At 46.0% G+C, this 22,899-nt stretch overlaps 1 long non-coding RNA gene across 2 annotated transcripts in view; it reads right to left on the bottom strand.

The window, feature by feature from the left end:
• Positions 1-4,321: 4,321 nt before the first annotated feature.
• Positions 4,322-22,899, bottom strand: part of LOC137438227 (uncharacterized) — a 32,948-nt gene continuing 14,370 nt past the window's right edge. For both annotated transcript variants that reach the window (XR_010986676.2, XR_013621034.1), the window contains exon 2: positions 4,322-6,288. This is a non-coding gene — a long non-coding RNA (uncharacterized LOC137438227). The remainder of the gene's footprint in view (positions 6,289-22,899) is intronic.

Genomic DNA, 22,899 nt, shown 5'->3' with positions numbered 1-22,899 from the left:
TGTATCCAGAAGGCTAGTCAACCAATGACTGGTTCAAGCAGGCTATCGTGCCAGGCGTTCCCTGAGAAAGCCACGTCTGACCAGACAACACCACCAGCGTCGATTGCAGTGGGCCAGAGAGCACCGTCAATGGCAGCCAGGACACTGGAATCACGTGATCTTCAGTGACAAGTCTAGGTTTCTGGTCTATCATCAATATGGCCGCGTCCGAGTGCGCAGACAAGTGCATGAAGCCTACAACGAAGATTGTATAGTGCCAAGAGTCCATGCTGGAGGTGGTGGGGTGACCGTTTCGGCTGCTTTTCATGCAGGGGGCAAAACTGACCTGGTTGTTCTGAATGGAAACCTGAACCAGCTCAAGCACAGGGCCATTCTGAAAGAAACATTGCTTCCATTTGTTCGTGCAGCCTATCGAGGAAACTTTGTCTTCCAAGATGACAATGCACGGCCTCATCATGCTCGCATGATCCAACACTTTCTTGCTGACCGTGCTGTAGAGCATATGGAGTGGCCTGCCATGTCCCCGGATATGAATCCGATAGAGAACTTGTGGGCAGAATTAACACGTCAAATCGACAACTTGGACCAGCAGCCTGCCTCTGTGCGTGAATTGCAGCAGGCTATTGTAACTGCATGGCAAGCGATTCCTGTCCAAACCTTGGCAAATCTCGTGAACAGCATGCCTCAATGTGTACGTGCTCTCCTGAATGCTCGTGGGGGTTACATGAAGTACTGAACTGTAATTTTACTGTCCGTAATCCCAGTCGTAATTTAACTTTTGTTTTTGTTAAAAAAAAATTTTGGCTAATGTGCAAAATAAAGAGATACTTCTGGAAAACGCACAGAGGCTTAACACAGTACTGTCCGTGAATTGAGTTCCATATCAGTTTACATCACTTTCAAGGATCAATTTACTTGCTTCGAAATGTCAAATGTGGTTTTTGTTTCTTAGGTCACCTGAACAAAATCTAGAATAATTCCAATGAACTTTTGGTTCTAAGTCATCTTGAAAAGTAAGTTCACCCCCACAAAAAAAATATTCCATATTAAATGCCAAGTCTGTAAGTCCACTACTATTTGTAGCTGTGATGGAGGTGCTGGCTCAGCACGTAAAGGAGGGTTTACCGTGGGAGTTGTTGTATGCAGATGATCTGGTGTTGATTGCGGAAAGTATGGATGGACTGAAGGAAAAGATGAACAAGTGGAAGGAATGTATGGAGACAAAAGGTCTGAAGGTGAATATAGGAAAGACGAAGGTGATGGCAAGTGGTAAAGCATGTGGTGAGGTGGAAAGAACTGGGAAGTGGCCATGTGCTGTGTGCAGGAAGGGTGTCGGAGTGAACTCCATTCAAGGTACAATGTGCGCTGAGTGGGTTCATCAAAAATGTGGTGGTCTGAGAGGGTCATTAACCAGTGTGGCAGCTACATTCAAATGTAAGGTGTGCACAGAGGGAGCTGCAGATGGAGGAAATGTTGAGTTGGATCTTGGAGACGGCATGCAGCTGGAAGGTTGAAAACATTTTGCTACCTCGGAGACATGCTGAATGTAGAAGGTGGATCAGACTCGGCAACGGTTGCTCGAGTGAGATGTGCATGGAAGAAGTTTGGGGAACTGAAATGCATGTGTGAGAAGTGTTATGATTTATGGGAGTGAGACATGGGTCATGAATGTAGAGCAGCAACGAAGGCTGGAAAGGGTGGAAATGCGAATGGTTCGACGGATGTGCGGAGTATCGTTGAGAGAGAGGAAGACAAATGATGAATTGCGAAGATGATGGGAATAGAGCCTGTGATTGATGCTGTGAAGAGGAACAGGTTGAGATGGTTTGGTCATGTATTGAGGAAGGATGAAAGTGACTGGTTGAGAAGAGTGATGGAAATGACGGTAGAAGGAAGTAGAGGACGGGGAAGACCGAGAAAGACGGCTAAAGATGGTGGAAGAAGAAATGCGGGCAAGGGGGTTAACAAGGAGAGATGCAGAAAATAGGGCAAAATGGAGAAGATTGTCATGGGGACTGCAAGGCTAACCCCCGCTCTAGCAGGGAAAATGGCCTTAAAATGCATGTTGTTGTTGTCGCACCCAATACAGTCTCTATGAGCTGCACAGCAGTATTTCCGGGTGCCGAAGGCGCCCCTGCAATGCCGCGCTGGAGGATATTTAATTATTTGGCATGGTGGTGGTGTACTTTGAATATATGTGTACCTGTTGAATATTTCTTTAACATAGGTTTTGTCATTTTAATTTTAAGTGAGCCAGTATCATTTTGTGTTTTCACCTTCTCTCTTGTGAGCAAAACATCAATTCTTACTGCTCCTTTTCTTTGAATTGTATTAACATTAATAATACAAGGCTTTTGATTTTGAATACACGATAATAGTTTATCGAGATTGATTTGATTAATATATACCTCGGTTGGTTATTTCCTACTCATTTATTTATTAGAAAAATCTATGTGATATTAATCATAACACCATTATCTGTTTTGCTCTGCAATTCTGTTTCTTCCAAAAGAAAACAATATGTATCAACTTATTCACGCTCCCCTCTTTCAATGTATAGGGAAGTATCCACTCTATTAGACTTTATGGTTTCTGTTTGAGAACTCAGGTCAATTGCGTAGATTGTATAAAGTTTTTGAAATGCAACCAAATCCAAAATGGGATCTTTATTACCATTGCTTTCACACACCTTTTGGTAAGACTTGTAGGCTTCCGCATAATCATTTTTTCCCCAATCAATTTCCAATCTGTCTCGCGGGTAAAATGTACAATCCAGAGAAACTCGAAGTTGTTCCACCTTAGCATTATCACTCAGCGCATTATTCTTATCAGTATCTTCATCTCCATCTGGTTTCTTAAAAATGAGCCATAGGTATCGTGGATTCGTGGCTTTCCTTTCAGCACACCAAAATCCCAAGTGTATAGTTTGATTCAGTTTCACGTGTTGGCACTTCTTTTAAGGTATGATACATTTAGTGGTACCTTTGAGTTATGTCTTTTATTTAACATCTCCCGTTTTAAGATTAGGTGTATATTTGCTAATATACCAACACATCTCACTAATAACAATTTTGTTATCATCACTGAAAGCATTGGCATCACCAAAAAGCAATCTATTTTCATTATCATTTCTTTGCAGTTGAAATCTAATTTTAAGTCCATACAAAACGTTGTCATAATCACAAAATCCAAACATACCCTTAAGGGGAACTGCTTCGGTAAAACTATTGTCTGCTTTTGTATCATCGTTATACATTGACTTTCTTTGACTATAACCAGCGTCTGTGTTTGTTCCCGTTGACATATCAGGAATAAAACCTTTAACAGCTCCCTTTCCGATTCTATCACTAAAGGAATATCGTGTAAATTTCATCATTTCAGATGTAGCAGAGACATAATCAACCGCTTCAACCTCTTGTGTTCCAATTTACAAACGGACACTATCAAACATTTTCCAGAAGAAATCATTTACGAGTGTAGCATTAGTATTATTCGCAGCCTCAGTGAATTTATATTTATACAACAAGAAACTATCAGCTAGATTCAAGTAAGTTTGTTGATTATTTATTTCAAAACTTTTTGCTCCGTTTGAATTCCAGTCTGTTCTTGTTATGGAATTTACCTTAAAATAGGCTTCCTTTTTAGTAGAGTTTGAGATGATATTTGTGTCATCCAAATTATAGATACTATCAATTGCTTCCATACTTGTATTTATTTAGTTCAAAAAAGTTGCTAAAACTTTTGAAAACCTGACCCAAGTATTTGAATGATTTTTTGTCGCTCTTGTGGAGATAGTTGAGTTTTTGCCTTTCTGCATTTCTTTGATTTCTTGTTATTTATGAGTCCCTTTGAGCGTCTTTTATACTCTTTATAGCACCCGCTACATTTCCCACGGCAGAAGCAGTTGAACCAATTAGGTCTTTATGTTTGAGAATAGTTGACCCAATACCCATTAGAGTATCAATTATCCCATCTCTTTTATTTCTAAATTGATGTCCTACACCCCGTTGTCTCTTCGGTTTATAGTATCCTCTACCAAGGAACATACCTTCACCCTTATCGTATGGTGAAAGGAACATCCCATCCCCATCTTTTGTAATTATTTTATATTTTCCCAACTCATGTTTTCTAACTAACCATTGTATTTATTTATTGAAAAAACTTCACGTAGATGAATTCTGATGGATATCATTTCTCCATTGAAGGAAATCATGCGATTATCTTGGTCGGTTCTCCTAAAATTTACTCTGTTTGTGGTTTTTCCTGATGTTAAAGATGAGAAGAGGTGTGCTTGTCTAAGCAATGTCCATAGACACCTTCCTTTAGGTTGGAGAGATTTATTACTTATTGGAGAAGAAACTTGGCTTGATAAAGCACTGATTTACCTCACACAATACATAAGCATACAAGAGTTAAGCAGAGTTCCATGGAAAAGCTCACTTGATTGTAAAAAGTTACAGCACAGAATGCACAACATAACACAGCAAATCTGGTAAGTCTTCTGAAACTCTCTCTCAGAGTTCTCTTTTATATAAGGGCCAAGTCCTTTGAAGTTCCCAGGGAGGGGCCTAAGAGCATGGAGGGGTTTGCTAGAGGTCATCATTCTGGCCCCACAACATCTGGTTCTCATCATGCAAGCCAGGAGAACCAGTAGGTATGCTTTGAGATGTCAAACTGAAAGATGTGTTTGAGAACAGTTACCGCTTGGGATATTCCCTTAGGTAAAGTGTTCATCTGGCACCATCTGGCAATCATTGTACTGCAGGTCCCAATGGGTAGGAGAGTCAAAGTAGATGAATGTACATCTGATTTTAATTGCAAAGGGAAGATGCATGCATAGAGAGAATTTGCTGAGTGCTTAGTTTTCCAGCTCCACAGAGAGTATAGCATTACTCATTTGCACCACCATCTCTTTCCACTAACACAAGAATACATTTTCCAAATGCACCTATTCAGAGTGGTTCAAAGTATTGTACCCAATAACATTCATATAGCTGTGATTTTCCTGCAAAGAAGAAAGTACAAACAGAATTGTAATTAACATCAGGAAAAATCATCCAAAAGGATAGTTGCTATCATCCATAAGATAATTAAGTAGAAGCGATACCCCAACATTCCTCCGTTTCCCCTTCTCATAGGACAATTAAAAGGGTCTCCGATTTACATATTTGGATATCAAATTTTCCATTACCTGAGGCATACACATTTCCCATTACCCATGGAAGAATCTGGTCGTCAGAAGGCGTTCCCTTGTTCGTCAAATACATCCATCATTGACAGTTCAGTTTGTTGCATTTACATCAGTTGGCATCACAAGTGTCTCTGCAAACAAACTTCACCTCATACAACTGCACAAAAATTTTCAGTTCACCATAAAGATTATTACTGTTATTTGCTTTATTCATTTCACCATTATCTGGGTAATGCTGTGAGCATGATTCAATTTTAAAACATCTGCAACATTCGGCAATATTGATTCCAGGGTGCTTGCTGCAGAGTGAATGCTGAACTTCTGTTTGAAAAAGCTGATCACTTATATGGTTGAAAATCAAGTATGAACCATCTTCTTCTGGTGTCTTCATAGCACCTACACTATTTTGCGTAGGGTTTCTGCTATCGTGATAGATGGGCGACATCATGAGCTGACCCTGTGCCGCATGTATCATCCTTGCCACACTTGCCGTGAGCCGTAGTAGATCTTGAACAAGGCTGTCGTCCAGTTGTAGTTGACCTGCCTCCTCACTCATTGTGATTGTGATTGGGCAGTGGGTGTTGATGAGATGTTTGTCGACCAGCAAGATGTGGACCAGGGATGACAGGTGCATTGATAGCGAAATTAGGACCATGGTATTCAAGTTGTCTGTGGCCTGTGCCAGGAACAGCCAGCGGAGTCATGGAGGCCTAGTGTAGAGAAAAAGACAAGGCCATCCGCTTACAACTCCAAGCTGGTTCCCTGGCAGTCGATGGAGCAATGGCATCAAGTCAAAGCGTCCGGTTGGAGTTGGCACTGAACTGAAGTTCCAGGCACAACTGAGGCAAGTCATCGCCTTTCGCCCACGTATCACAATGTGATCCAGGCAAATGGTCACATTAATTTTCCTGGTGAAGGTGAACATCCTTTTCCAATCTTACAGAGGAAGGTGCCTTTTCCATTCTTTGAAGGGAGGTGTATGCCAAAATTAACCTCATCTTTTGCCAAATTTTGCTGTTCGCACTCTTCCCAAAGCAGTTATCACTTCATTTCTTAGCTGTGAGCTGGTCTTTTCCTTCATTCAGTCATATCTGAATCTGCTCTGAACACACTCGGGATCAGGTAGGATACACCTTCACATGAAGTTACCATGCTCTAACTGATCATATGAGTAATTGCTTGGTCATGTTTTATCGTGTAACAGTTGCATATTCAACAGTTTGCTGTTTTCCCTTAAAACATTCAAAAGATTTTATTTATTCATATATTTCACATGGAAATAATATCCAAAATCAGACATGTATTTCACTACAAAACTGGGAATAGCATTTAACTTGCTTTCAGGTTAACATTTTAAGAAGAGAAAATTAAAATCATGCGGTCTTCATAATACTGATTAAAGAGGAAAGTGTTTGCTATATTAACTTCTATATCAGAAATTTTCCTTTTATATTATCATTATCAAAAAAGTCATAATAGGTAAATATGGTTAAAATCACAAACAGGGATACCTAGTCCCAAATCACCGATGCATAATCTATTTATCATCATAGATTCCATCCCTTTATTTTTTTTATTTATATTTTTACTTAAGGAGTTAGTCAACAGTTTCTACAAATAGTGTTTGATTTTGAAAATTGTGCAGAAAGTCACATTAGTTCTCATGGTTTCAAACTTTTGGTGATATTAGTTCACAGGCCTTATAAGACCGGCACAATTCATAACATTCTTTTAATGGTATTATTCTGAATCTACCCCGTCCATTTGTATCATTATTTGATTCAGTCTTTTTATCTCTTTGTCCAAGTCACCATAAAGGTCTTCCTCATTTGAGTTCACATTTGGTTCCTCTCTCAGCACCATTTCATGGTTAGTTATTTTGTTCAGACACACTGTCATCAAGGCTTTCAAGCAAGCCACCACCAAAAATTTTGTCAATACAATTACCAATCCAACAAATAGGTATTGGAGTATCTTAGCTGCTAATCCTCCAAATATATTGTTGCGGATCTCCCGAAGCCCGTTCCCGTTACAAAGGGGGGACTAAACCCCTTTTTTCCCCCTGGCTCTTCGGGTCCACGAGGCCGAATCGCCACTTCCGGAGCAAACGTGAAAAAGGGTATCGGGTCAACGTCGCACGTACCTTTAACCCACGCTGCCATGAAAGCGGGGACCGAACCTTGCACAAGCCACGCTTAATCGAGTACGCCGAGCGGTATGCGTATCACGTGACTCGTGCCGTTACATTTATGGAACCCGATTCGAGCGGTTCTATTCGTACCATGCGAAGCCAATTGATGGAAGGGACGGGAATAGTCAAATCAAAGGAATAACACGATTTATTTACAATGTACAATGATTCGCAAGAGGAAAGGGGACACAGAGCAGAAGCTTAATCAATCTTAACTTATCTCCAGACACAGGGCCCACTCACGCACATGGGGAGAAGAAGAGAAGACGTTCGCGCGCCAAGCGCGCTTTGCCATCGGTCGCTCCGGGGCAGCTTGCCCGGCGTGGCTCTCGGATGTTCACGGCACGTACGCAGGCAAAGGCAGGCAGGAGGAGATCGCGCGTCTGTGGCCCGGCACAGGTCGTCCACGAGCGTGCGATTAATACAGCGCAGAGCACGGGGAAAGTTCGTGTACAATCGGCAATTCAATTCGTTCATCCTGCAGCTCCACTCGCGTTCTCAAGCTCAACCCAACTCACTCTCACGGGGAACTGTAAATCGTCTCACAGGGAACTGTAACTTGCACACGACTCTGACCGAGAACTTCTCTTACTCAACTCAACTGCCAACTCAACTCCTTCTCAACCCATCTGACGTGGTGGGGGCTCGGAGCAGGGTTATATGGCTCCGCCCTGGCCCGACTCGAATGTTCCAAACCCCGCCTCTGGTCGTCGTGGTTAGCCACTCCCCTCGAGCCCTGATTGGCGGCTCGTGCTTACCGACCACTTCCTGCCGTGCCTCCCTTCGGCCTCGGTAGACTTGTTCAGGCCTGCCGCGTGGCATTTCAGCGCCAAACCAAAAGCACCAAAGCAAAGCGCCAAAAGAACACCTAAGCTCACTGGCCTACTCAATGCAAAACTATACACAGGAAAGGACTACGCTTACGTTCACTAAGAAATAACTGAACTATCGCGAGGCTTCATGTTGTGGTGCATCTACCTACGAGGAGGAATTAACCTTTATTCAAAAACCACAACACTACACCCCTCTCTCATCAGACTCGTCCCGAGTCGAAACCACCAATGAAACGACTGGTAGAGCCTGACATGCAAAATTAACCTTACTTTTAAATGTGACACATAGGTGTGGTTCCCCATACCATTTACTCTGACCCATCTGTACGACAGTTTTAACACTAAATATGTCCCTCCTATTGCATTGAGCAGCTACCTAACAGTTTCACGCCCACAACTATCCGAGTATTTCCGGAATTTCAAACTAAACACATAGCCGGTGGGCAGCATTCTTATATTTACAAGCACGTATATTTACAATTCTATGACCCAGGACCTGTTCTTTTTGGAAGAGAAGATTGGAGGGGAGAGAAAACACAGCAAAACACACTCATAAATGGCACTTGCTGCTTGCTTCTTGCATCTTGCTTCTTGCTTCTTCCGTGTGCATCTATCTAACTGGCTGGCGCCCTGACCAGCATACAGGCCATTAGAAACTTTAAGGCCATCTAAACTTGCAGAACTTCTTGTCCCTAGCACACAATAATAAACAAAAATGCTTTTATTTGGCCAGCAGGCTGTTCTCACATGGTCCAACTGCGTGGCATCAATGCCACTCAAACAAGTGGTCTGAAGGTGCAAGATGATTTTGCAACAAGATGCTGCACATCAGAGGTGCAAGGCCACAAGACTTGTGGTCCATTAGTGTGATGAGGTGCAGCAAAAGGTTTGGCAGCAAAGTGCTGCACAGGTCGGCTGCACTCGTGCAACAAGGGTGCAGCAAAAGGACATGGCAGCAAGGTGCTGCACAGTTCGGCTGCCCAGGTGGAACAAGGACAGGGCAGCAAGGTGCTGCACAGTTCGATGGGGCTGCACAGTTCGGCCTCAAAAATGGTCCTGGGGCGGGGGGAGAGACAAGGCAGAACAAGCAAGCGGAAAGCACACAGTGGCACATAGAAAACAAGGTGGTGTGGCGCGAGGTACGCGGAAGAGTGAGCAGAGCAGGCTTGTCCCTAACCGTCCGTACCCCCCACCGTTGGCTACACTACCCTAGCCCTCCTTGTATTTACAATCCGGCTCTACGTCTTGTCTCCCATATCCCCCTCTAATTCCAAATTCGTCTCCCAATCCCTCCCAAGAAGGAAGGGATGGAACTAACACAATGTCCCACTTACATCGTGATGCGTCTCACGACTCAAACATATACAGAGCCCTGGTGTGGAGCTCCCCTCCTCAGTGAATGGCTGTGGATGGTGCGAAGGGATTTCTCAATTCCTAACTACTCCAATGACATTACTTTTACACTACCCGGGGTCGTACCCTGCCAATCGGACTCTTTAAACTATGTGGTTCTAAGAACCCGAATTCCCATTGCCCACACTGCGGTGCCCTCTGAATTTGGGTCTCACCCCCAACAAATTTTCACTCTGTGCCCTCGCACAATTTCGGGGCTGGGTCGTGTGGCCCTACCAGCAGGTCTACCTACCTACCTGCGCACCTCCACCACTGAAGCCGCCACCCAAGCTTACCTGCTCCTCGCGACTATCTAATCGGGGAAGGCCCTCCTCTGGCACCTAACCCCTGATGCCCACCTTGGCATTTGGGCAACCCGGGTCCTTCCCTTGGATCCTCGGGCCCCACTCACAAACTTCACTATAACTAACCGGCTCCCAGAGCCTACCTGCGGCCTCACCTGGCCGACAAACTACCAGTGGCGGAGTGCCCCAATAACCACACGCACTAAGTAAGCCACACGGCCAGCCATTCCACAGACTCACGCACCCTACAAAGCACTACTTGCTACTGCACGCACCACAGGTGTCAATATCCATACAATTTACCTATGCCCTCGACCTGACTTTACACTACCCCCCCCCCCCCCCCGGATTTAGCAAATGGGTTCCACTCTCCTCCCCCCCCCCCCCATTCAATCCTTCGCACCATGCATTCCACACCTTTTATTCGACACCAAGCATTCTCACACACCATTTATCTCGCACACCACTTATTTCTCACACAACTCCGTTTATTCTCGCACCTCTTGTGCTCACACACCTCAAACCAATTCCATTTGTCTTACTCAATTCCTCATACACACAGCACCATCTATCTAACTACTTCCCCTGCAACTCGTGCTTCCCCATCGTCCCTTCAAACTATGCACTCCCTTTTTTTATTCATCCACCTAAGCTACCTACGTCCCCTCTATAGTACAGGTGTCCAACTTAATTGTTGGTCTCTACGGTCTTCTAGATCCCTAACATTATCCTAGCCCTCCCTCGGCTAGCTTTGGTGCCCCGTGGAGGCAACCATTGTTGGCACCCCCATGTGCCTAGTCTGCCATCCCCCTAAACTAGTGCTCATGGGCCCCGTCGTGTGAGGAATGGTGGCACTACCATTCCCCCACGTGGGGGACACTACTCTTCACAGTCCGCTACACTACGAGCCTCTCCAAGTGGATGTTCGTTGTCACAGCTCGGCCTCGAAGGGCCAAGCGATCCATTCGGGTGGTTGATCACCTGTATGGGGTGTCAGTCCGGCATTTTCGATCCAAGGGGGGAGGAATGTATGGGCCGATGTGCAAGGCTCCATCCCTGCACAGGGCCTCGCGGTCCCACGCATGATGACCCAACCGGCCACGGTCGGAGCACCGCACCCGACAGGGTGTGCGGCTCCGAAAACTCCTACCTCCCCTTGAACCCGGCCGATCGCCCTTGCCACCACGGCATGGCTCCAACCATACAGTGCGGGGGCCGGTACGAATCGTGCACGCCGGTCCTTGTGAGACCGACGCAGCACCGATTCCCTCCCGTCCCTGCTGCACACAACTCACCGGGGGCTCGCGTCTCCTACCCGTCCCGCTAGGCGCTACCCCCCCCCCCCCCCCAGTCGGTGTCGATGCTTGAGCCACGTCCTCACCACTCGCGACCCACTCCGCACTCGCACAACCAGGCACCCCCGCGCCTTCCACACACTCCGTTACACACTCTTTCCGCACACAGTCCGGTGTGCATTCCCTCTCGTACTCCGTACTAGTACACTCTGGTGCACACCACCCAGGCGCACTTGCACCTTTCACGCACCCCATCATCGCACACCCTGGCACACACTCTTTCTCCACGCACTCTTCTCGTACACATTCCGTAACACACTCGCGCTCCACGCACTTGGGTACGGACTCTCTCTCACACTCCGTACCAGTCAGCCTCGTACACCGCACAATGGGCCCTTCGCAATTTGTGCCACCCTCACTCGTACACCGCACAATGGGCCCATCGCGAATGCCCGGGTCTCGCCTTTGTCCCAAGCGCGCCGAAAACCCGTTCGCGCCAAAAACATTCGTGCCATTATTTCTCACCTCGGGGTCCTCCTTGCCCGGCTTCTTCGCCAGCACCTGTAAACTTTTTATTGAATTAGCAAGCATGGCGTCACGGTGCAAATACAGACTTTGTTCATGCTCCATAACCTCCCGTGATTTATTTTCTGTTTCTCTCGTCTCTTCAGCCCCAATTTTTTCTTTTTCCTCGACGATCGCCGGCGCCCATAAAATTTCTTTTTCCAACTCAGCCTTTGCCGGCGCCCCCAAAATTTTATTTCCCAATTCGATGTTCGTCGGCTCCTCTACACCTCGTGTCGCGACTCCCATAGCCCCGGTCAACTTGGCTGTGCTCCGCTCTACCTCGCTCCCCACGCGTTCCCCACACCGTGTCACCTCGTCACGTACCACCGCGACCTTCCCGCTCAACCTGCGCCCAATGTCCTCCCCCGGCTTTTTCATGTCCTTTCTCATTTGAGATTTGGCCCATATGTTTATTGCCCTTCTGGATTTCTCAGTCATGTTTCCACACCTCAATTCTTTCATTTGCGCCTCAAAGTATGCTTCCCATCCGTCGATGACATCCCAATGTAAAACCCGGCTTGCACAGCGGGCTCGGCTGCTGCCGCCACGTGCGAGGCGCTGCCATTTTCTTTACCAACTGCCGCACCCTCATCTGCTTCCTCCACTACCAACTGTCCCTGTTGGTCCTGGGTCATTAATTTTTCCTCTATTATTCCCCCCGGCATTTGACCGCCTTGGCCAGCCATGGTACGAATATAAATTTGGCTTTTAAAACTAAATTTCGTTCGCTCGTAATTTTGAGTACGTGAAGCGCACTCTCGGTCCAATTATCTCACACTCCCAAACACCAATTTGTTGCGGCCAATTTGTCCAATTTTTTTTTTTCAGGGTTCAAATCCCACTCCTGACTACCAATTTGTTGCGGATCTCCCGAAGCCCGTTCCCGTTATAAAACGGGGATTAAACCCCTTTTTTCCCCTGGGTCTTCGGGTCTGCGAGGCCGAATCGCCACTTCCGGGAAAATGTGAAAAAGGGTATCGGGACAAATTCGCACGTACCTTTAACCCCCGCTGCCACGAAAGCGGGGATCGAGCCTCGCACAAGCCACGCTTAATCGAGTTCGCCCGAGCGGTATGCGTATCATGTGACTCGTGCTGTTACTTTTATTAGAACCCGATTCGAGCGGTTTTATTCGTACCATGCGAAGCCAATGGATGGAAGGGACAGGGACGGTCAAATCAGAGGAAGAACACAATTTATTTACAATGTACAATGATTCAAAATGAAGGAAAGGGGGACACAGAGCAGAAGCCTAACCAGTTTAACTTATTACCCAGACACAGGGCCCACTCACTCACATGGGGAAATGGAGGAGAAGAGGTTCACGCGCCAAGCGCGCTTCGCCGTCGGTCGCTCCGGGGCAGCTCGCCCGGCGTGGCCCTCGGATGTTCACGGCACGTACGCAGGCGAAGGCAGGCAGGAGGAGATGTACAGTCACGTGAAAAAGTAAGTACACCCCATGTAAAGTTTTGACTTTTTCAACATATTTCAACATACAGCTATTTGATCTTCATTTCAACAATATTGATAGATAAAGGTGATATAATATAACAAATATCATGAAACATTTACATTTTGTAGTCCATTGTATAATTTAAATAAACATAAATGCAAATTTCGCATGTGGAAAAAGTAAGTACACCCTTGGCTCTAATAGGTGGTATTGCCCCCTTTGGCAGAAACAACCTCAAGTAGGTGTTTCTTATAACTGTCTACCAGTCTCTGACATCGACTGGGAGAAATTTTTGCCCACTCCTCCATGCAGAATTCTTTCAGCTCTGCGATGTTTGAGGGGTTTCTTGCATGCACAGCTCGTTTCAAATCCCTCCACAACATCTCGATGGGATTTAGATCCGGGCTTTGACTTGGCCATTCCAGAACCCTCCATTTCTTTCTTTTCAGCCATTCCTTGGTGGATTTACTGGTATGTTTAGGGTCATTGTCACGTTGCAAGGTCCAGCTATGGTTGAGCTTCAACTTTCCGACAGATGGCCTCACATTATCCTCAAGCACCCTCTGGTACAATGAGGAATTCATAGTGGCTTCTATGATGGTGAGCTGCCCAGGCCCTGATGCAGCAAAGCTGCCCCAAACCATAATATTTCCACCACCATGCTTTACAGTTGGTATCAGGTTCTTGTGGTCAAATGCTGTCTTTGGTTTCCGCCAAACATGTCTTCTGGTACTGTGGCCAAATAGCTCTACCTTTGACTCATCTGTCCAGAGCACATTGTTCCAGAAGTGCTGGTCTTTGCCTAGGTGTGCATTGACAAACTTTAGTCTTTCCCTGATGTTCTTTCTGGACAGCAAAGGTTTCCTCCTGGCACACCTCCCATGTAGATCAAATTTGTGCAGCCTCTTTCTAATGGTAGACTCGTGCACTTTGACATCAACAGTGGCAAGAGCTACCTGTAGGTCCCATTTTGACATTCTGGGGTTCTTCGAGACTTCTTTCAGCATCTTGCGGTCTGCTCTCGGGCTGAACTTGCTGGGGCGGCCTGGCCTGAACAAGTTGGTAGTTGTTTGGAATCTTCTCCACTTGTAGATGATCTTCAGGACAGTCGAATGATTGATTTCAAATTGTTTGGAGCTCTTTTTAAATCCCTTCCCAGACTCGTAGGCATATATAACCTTCTTTCTGAAGGCCTCAGAGAGCTCTTTTGATCTAGGCATGGTGACGCCGCACACTTCAACAACAAAGAGCAAACCAAACGAAATGTCTGAGGTTTAAATAAGACAGGTTCCTCCAAGATCCTCTCCAACGATGTTCTAATCAATTGCACCTGAGCTGGTGCATCTGATTCTAATTTTAGGTATTTGAAGTAGTGATAAATGTCGGGGTGTACTTACTTTTTCCACATGCGAAATTTGCATTTATGTTTATTTAAATTATACAATGCACTACAAAATGTAAATGTTTCATGATATTTGTTATATTATATCACCTTTATCTATCAATATTGTTGAAATGAAGATCAAATCGCTGTATGTTGAAATATGTTGAAAAAGTCAAAACTTTACATGGGGTGTACTTACTTTTTCACATGACTGTGTGTGTGTGTGTGTGTGTGTGTGTGTGTGTGTGTGTGTGTGTGTGTGTGTGTGTGTGTGTGTGTGTGTGTGTGTGTGTGTGTGTGTGTGTGTGTGTGTGTGTGTGTGTATGTGTGTGTATATATATATATATATATATATATATATATATATATATATATATATATATTCATCCAATGGGTTTTATTTACACCTGACAACTGTCACACTGTAACATTTTTATCGACCTTTGGAAATATTTTCCAAATAAAGGGATCAATAAATTCCGTTTATTATTAACCAAAATACTCAGCTGCAAATTACGTATGCAATTACAGTTTTTCCCAATTTGTTTGGCTTTCATGGCTGTAGAAGTTGTTGTTTACATGCAGTACCCTTTATCTACCAAGCGATTATACTTCCGCATGAGACTTCCACCAGATGTAAAACCGAGTTGTTTTGAACCCCTATCCCCTATAAGGGGGGTGAACCCCTATCCAACCAAGATAAACTAGTTTTGTATTTTTAACTATATTTATGAAATTTGAAGAATTTGTTTTTCATTTCGAAGTTGTGGGTTACGATGTGTAAATAAAAGTGGAAAAGGTCTGATTTAATGCATTTTGATTCCAGCCTATGGGGCAACAAAATGTGAAAATATTGACAAGGGGTGTACAGTTTCTATAGGCACGGTAAATAGCTCTTTTAAGAGCCAACACATGGTGTAAACCTTTTACTTTATTGTTATTCCACCATGGAAACTTTTAAACAGCATTTAACATGTGATTACCTTTTTCTTTTTTTTCTTTTTTCTTTTTTTTTTATGTTGGAGGCTCCAGGCACGGACTATGTAGCCCTCATCGAGGCCAGGCCTTAAATAAAAGAGAAGAAAAGTGTTTGACGAAAAATGTATGATGTTTGTTTGTGAGAAAGAGATTGAAGCTCGCCTGGTAGCTGTAGTTTGAGTGAGACAAAAAATTCAGCAATCCTGACATGGAGAGTGTAAGATGGTTCCGGGCACCACTTTAACCCTCCTAAGTCCGAACGGGAGTACCACTCTGAGTAGTTGCTGCCTTCAACCTACTACCTAAGGAACCGGTCCAACTGGATGAGTGTTTTTTTGGAAACACCATCTCCTCACTGGATGGCCGTTGGCTCCCAGAGGGAGCTCATCCACCCTTTGACAGGTATTGTTTTTAGTCCTGCGGGGTGTCAGTCACCCTCCCCACTGGCGAGCCAGTGAGGGTAGCCAGTTTAGTTGCCAACTGCTCGACCATGCGGCAGGTAGCACTGGGGTACATGTTACCAGTGGCAGTCAAGAGACTGACCTGACTCTAAAACAGCTAAATTAAATTAAAATTAAAAATTATATTAAAATTAAAAATTATATTATTAAAATTAAAATTAAAAAAATCTTAAATTATAAACAGTATTTAACATATGATTACCTTTTTAAACAGCATTTAACATATGATTACCTTTTTAACAGCGTTTAACATACTAGGGCATGCCCGTACTATATATATATCTAAAATTATATCCCCCCCCTCTATTTACATGAAATGGTTTGGTCCATTCGCAAAGCCAAAGCGAACGGCTTGCGAGTACGGTGACAATCCCCCCCCTCTATTTACATGAAATGGTTTGGTCCAAAGCGAACGGCTTGCGGAGTTTGGTAAATAAATCGCCATAGCTCGGTAACTACTTCTCCGATTAATATGAAACCTTGAAAAGGCACATCCTCAGGTCCCCAGCAATATACCTGGCAAGTTTCAAGTATATCGGACCCGTGGTTGTCGAGAAACAGCGGTCACAGACACACACATACACACACACACATACACACACACATACACACAGAGATTACTGGAATTATAGATAGATGATGACCTTTTAAACAGCATTTAACATAATTATGATTACCTTTTTAAACAGCGTTTAACATATGATGACCTTCTAAACAGCATTTAACATTTGTTTACCTTTTTAAACATCATTTATCATGTGATGATATCGCATCTTCTGTGTGCAATAAAAACTTAGTCTTCTTTCCTGGCACACCAAGAATAAAATGTACAAAAACCCGTGTTCGTTTTTATTTAATTCCTGGCCAAGCAGGGCCAACCTTATGTGGTCCGCTGCGTGACATTGATGCCACTCAAAATACGTGGTCCGAAGATGCAAGGTAAGTTTGCAGCAAAGTGTAAAGCCACAAAACGTGTGGTCCATGTGTAATGTGATGCAGCAAAGTGTCTGTGGCAGCAAATACTGTACCTGTGCAGCAAAGTTATAATCAAGAATATGGCAGCAAAGTGCTGCGCAGTTCATTCGTGTAGCGAACCAGTGCAGCCGGGGTGCTGCACAGGCCTAGTGAGGTGCAGTTGCACAAGAGGAGTGAGGTGCAGCTGCACAGCTGTAGCAAGGTGCAGATGCACAGTTCGATGTTGCTGCACAACTCCTCCAAAGTGGGTCCATGGGTGGGGAGGAGAGACAAAGCACAGTCAGCAAAGCAGAAAGGGCGCAAAGGTACATATCAATACAAGGTAATGCAGCATGAGGGGCGCGGGAGAGCGAGCAGAGCAAGCTCGTCCCTAACCGTCTGTGCCCCCCCCCCCCCCCCACGTCAGCTTACACTACCTTTTCCCTTCCCTGTATTTACAAATTCGTCACTACGTCCTGTCTCCCATATCCCCCTCTATACCAAATTCGTCGTCCAAACCCTCCCAAGAAGGAAGAGATGGAATAACACACAATGTCACTTTACATCGTGATGCGTCTTACTCACTCAAACATTGCAAAACCCTGGTGTGGAGTTCGTCTCCTTGGTGAGTGGATGTGGATGGCACGAAGGGATTTCTCAATTCCTAACTAAACTAATGACATTAACTCAGTTAAACTACCCGGGGTCATGCCCTGCCAATCTGCATCTTTAAACTATGCGGTTCTAAAAACCTGATTCCCATTGACCACCTGGTGCCTTCCAAATTTGGGTCTCACTCCCCAATTTTTCACACTATGCCTTTGCACAATTTCGGGGCTGGGTCATGTAGCTCCACTAGCAGGTCTACCTACCTGCGCACCTCTGCTACTGAAGTTGCCACCGGAGCTTACCTTGCTCCTTGCGACTACCTAAATTGGGGAAGGCCCCTCCTGGCTCTCTCACCCCCTGATGCCCTCTCTGGCATTGAGCTACCCGGGTCCTCTCCTGGGATCCTCGGGCCCCACTGAACACTACTCATAACTCTAACTGGCTCCCAGAGCTTACCTGCAGCCTCACCTGGCCGACAGACTACCAGTGGCGGAGTGCCCCAATAACCATACGCACCAACAAAGCCCACACGCCCAGCCATTTCATAGACTCATGCACCCAACCAAGCACTTCATTGCCACTACCTGCACCGCAGGTGTCAATATCCAAACAATTTACCTAACCCCTCTACCTGACTTTAAACTACCCACCCCAGGTATCCGTGAATGGGTCCATCTCCCCCCATTCACTTCTTCGCACCATGCATTCCACACCTTTTACTTCACACCAAGCATTCCACGCCACTCATTCCACACCATTTATTCCACACACCAATTATTCCCGGCACACCTCTTGTGCTCACATTCCTTTTTCCACTTGCACACCATGCAAGGCAATTCACTTCAACACAACTCCATTTGTCCTCAATACACCACTTCTGGTTATTCCCAACCAATTCCTCATTTACTCGAGCTCAATACACACAGTGATTCTCATTCAATTCCTCATTTGCTCAAGCTCAATACCATCCTCACACAATTCCTCCCACTACTACACGCACACAGCATCATCTAACTAACTACTTCCACTAAAACTCGTGCTTCCCCGTCTTCCCTTACACGAAGCACTTCCCTCGTCATTAACATCCATCTAATCTCTCTACGTCCCCTCTACATGTACCATGTCCCTACTTAAATCTTGTCCTCTACAGTCATTCTTCTAAATCCCTATCAATTAACCTAGCCCGCCCTCGACTAGTTTACACTGCCACCCCATAATCTAGTGCTCATGTGCCCCAATGTGAGGAATGGCGAAACCACCACTCTCCCACGCCGGGTACCATTCGCCAACACTATGGCTAATCATCCACTACACTGGAGCCTCTCGTGCGGCAATACATTTTCACAGCTCGGCTTCGAAAAGCCGAGCGATGCATGCAGGTGGTTGGTTGCCTGTAGGTTGGGTCCGTCCGGCATTTTCGATTCAGGGGAGGAGGCATGCTTGGGCCAAGGTTCAAGGCGCCATCCCTACGTGGAGCCTTGCGGTCCCACGCACGATGGCCCAACCGCCCACGGTCGGAGCACCGCAGCTGCCAGGGGGCGAAGCTCCGAACTCTCCTACCCCCCCTCGAACCGTGCCAATCACCTTTCCCGCCAAGGCGCGGCACCGACCATACAGGGTGGGACCCGGCACGAATCGTGCACGCCGATCCTTGCGAGACCGCCGTGGCAACGATCCCCGCTGCACAAAAAGCACACCACACACCGAGGGTTCGCGTCGGCTATATGTCACGCTAAACGCTACCCCGGTCTGCGTCGATGCTCGGGCCGCGTTCTCACCACACGCGACCCGTTCCACTCTCGTACACCGCGGCGCTCCAGCGCCTCCCATACACTTCCTGCATTCTATTACAGCACTCTCCTGTGAATTCTCTTCCCTTACACACTCAGGTGCACCCCACACAGGTGCACTCATACCTTCCACACACTCCGTTACACACTTTTCCTTCACACACTCCCTTACCACACACTTCTCTGTTACACACTCCGTAACACAATCGGCCATCGCACACCCTCATGTACACCCCTCCGTTATGTACTCCGTAACGTCCACGGGTGTGCACTCTCCCGGTACACACCCAATCAGCGCACACTTACCCACGGGTGTGCACTCTCCTGTTGCACACCCAATCACACGCTCTGGTGTGCACTCCTGCATGCTCTCTTCAACACGCTCCGGTGTGCTTTCGCTCTCACTCTCCTCGGCCATCGCACACTCTGTTACACACTCTTCTCCGACACACTCTTCCCACATACACTCGCGCTCCGGTGCACACTTCTCTTGCACACACGCGCCAGTCACCCTCACACATCGCACCATGGACCTTCCACGAGCACCTGGGTTTCGTCGGGATCCCAAGCGCGCCAAAAATCCTTTCCCGCCATACACACTCCTGCTCACCTTAAGGACCTCCTTCCGTGACAGCACCACCTGCAAACCTTTATTGGGATTAGCAAGCCCGACATCACGGTGCAAATACAGACTTTGCGCGGATTCCATTTTTTCCTCCCGCGATTCATTTCCCAACTCTATTTCTGCCGTCTCTTCAGCCCCAATTTCAACTATAATTTATTTTACTCGACGACAGCCGGCGCCAATAAAATTTCGTATTCCAATTCGACCTTCCCCGGCGCTCCCGACATTTCTTTATCCAATTTGACGATCGCCAGTTCTTTTACACCTTGAGTCACGATTTCTATCCCCTCGGTCCATGTAGCCGTGCCCTGCTCTACCCCGCTCTCCCTGCATTTCTCGCACCGCGTTACCCCGTTGCGTCCCTTTGCGACCTCCTCGCTCAACTTGCGCCTTATGTCCTTCCCCATCTCTTTTGTTTCCTTTTTAGATGCCACCCTCATTTTTTCCAATTCGTTCTTTTGGGTGTCCATTTTGTTTTCCAGCCCCTTTTTCAACTCTTCCAATTCCCGGGTGGATTTGTCACTTTGGGTGTCCATCTTACCATTTATTTTATTTATGTCATTCTGTTGGGCGCCCATCATTTCTTTCATTTCCCGGGTTTCTTTGGCGGATTTGTTACCCTGGGCGTCCAATTTCCTCATTATCCAGGCCAGGTATAACCCAATGTCGAGCCCGGTCCACTCAGCGGGCCTGGCTGCCACCGCCGTGTGCGAGGCGCCGCCATTTTATTCGCCAGCTACCTCTGCTGCCGCACCCTCATCAATTGCCTCTTCTTCCCCCAATTCTTCCTGTGGGTCCTGGGTTATTGATTCTTCCTCTCCTACCTCATTTTCTACCCCCACCGGCAATTCGACCGTCTTGGCTAGCCATGGCACGAATTTAATTTTTGGATCTTGAAAAGTAAATTTCGGTTGCTCCTAATTTGAGTGCGTTAAGCGCACTTCGGGTCCTATCCCACTCCTGACACCAATTGTTGCGGTTCTCTCGCCCGCCTTCTCCCCTTATCAAGGGGGGATTAATCCCCTTGTCTTTACTGGCCTGGCGCGAACCGAAACCTATTACGTCCCTTCCGGACAGCGCAAAATAGGGTTTCGGGACCAAATTCTCGCTCGTACCTAAGTACTCGCGCTGCCCTGGAAGCGAGGAAACAAGCCTCGCACTAACCACGTGAGGTTGGAATACGCCGAGCGGTTTGCGTACACGTGATCCGCGCAGTTATAATTAATGAACCCCGATTTGAGCGATCTTATTCGTGCCATGCTTAGTCAATGGAGAAATCACGGGAACGATCGAATTCAGAAGAAAGGAAGAACAGATAGGTTTAATGATTATCACACATATATACAGTTCAGGACGAAGAGACACAGAGAAATCCTTATACAGTCTTTATTACTCCAAAGACAACGGGCCCGTCTCACACACTCACACGGGGTAGTGCAGATGGGCAGGTGTTCCCCGACGCGTCCAAGGATGCTTCTCGTGCAGCTCTCCACGGTCCCCGGCACGTCCGCGAAGATGGGGATCGGCGAAGACATGGCCACGTAGCACGTCTCTCGAGCAAAGGCAATATATCCGGGCGAACGGTCAGGAGGACTTTTACGGCAAAGGGGCGGTTACTCAACCTCGTTCACTCGCTTGGCTGAAATGCGCAAGTTTGTTATAACCACGCCTGGCTGCGCCCGCGTATCTCTAGTAACCAACTCTTCTTCCTCAACGCCCTGGTGTTGGTTAGCGCGTGCGTTCTTATGCGATAGTCAAGTTCATTAAGCGGTACAGTGCGAGCGATGCAAGTCCTCTCACGCAGCCAGTCCTCTCCCTCTCCTCTGCAAGTCCTGTTGAGGGCTTTGCGCATCAGGTTATATAGGCCCGCCCCGCGAACCTTCTGGAACACACCAGACTCTTCTCACCACGCCCTCTGACGCCGCCACCTCTGAGCCCTGATTGGCGGCTCATGCTTACCGTCACCGTTTCTGCCACCCCGACTCAATGCCGCCCCCACCTTTTTAGGCCTATCTCGTGTTAACTCGACTAGTGAGGAAGCAAAGGGTAGCAAAATGGATCGTGCCTGTAGAGGTAGAATGGTTTGCAGAAGTAGGACCTATTCTCCTGTCTTTACACAACGCAGAACTAACACTGGAAATGGCCTACTCTCACACATACTAAGAAATAACTATACCACAAATGAGGCTACATGTTGCTTGTGTGACTATCTATGGGGGGCAACCTTTAACCTTTATTGAGCTCTCTGAACAAACCTCAAAACCGTCGCAATATGATTACCTTTTCAAACAGCATTTTGCATATGATCAACTTTTTAAACAGCATTTAACATATGATTACCTTTTTAAACAGCATTTAATACATGATTACCTTTTAAACAGCATTTAACATATGATTACCTTTTAAACAGCATTTAACATATGATTACCTTTTTAAACAGCATTTAACATATGATTACTTTTTAAACAGCATTTAATACATGATTACCTTTTTAAACAGCATTTAAGATGTGATTACCATTTAAACAGCATTTAGCATATGATTACCTTTTTAAACAGCATTTAACATGTGATTACCATTTAAACAGCATTTAACATGTGATTACCTTTTTTTAACAGCATTTAACATATGATTACTTTTTAAACAGCATTTAATACATGATTACCTTTTAAACAGCATTTAACATATTGTTACGGATCGCGGATTAGATGTTATTATGGGCCGAGCGGATGGTCCACCGCGACCTAACAGTTCCCCCGATTCTTCCCCAACTCACCCGATTCCACTCGAACGTTGGCCAAATCGCGCTACGCTAAATCAATGATGGAAAGGACACAACGACTGGGATAGATGAAACTACGCAAGGGGTAC

The sequence above is a fragment of the Myxine glutinosa genome, chromosome 12, assembly GCF_964187855.1.
Source record: "Myxine glutinosa chromosome 12, kmMyxGlut1.1, whole genome shotgun sequence".
Classification (NCBI taxonomy): domain Eukaryota; kingdom Metazoa; phylum Chordata; class Myxini; order Myxiniformes; family Myxinidae; genus Myxine; species Myxine glutinosa.
This window is presented reverse-complemented; position numbering and strand designations above follow the sequence as displayed.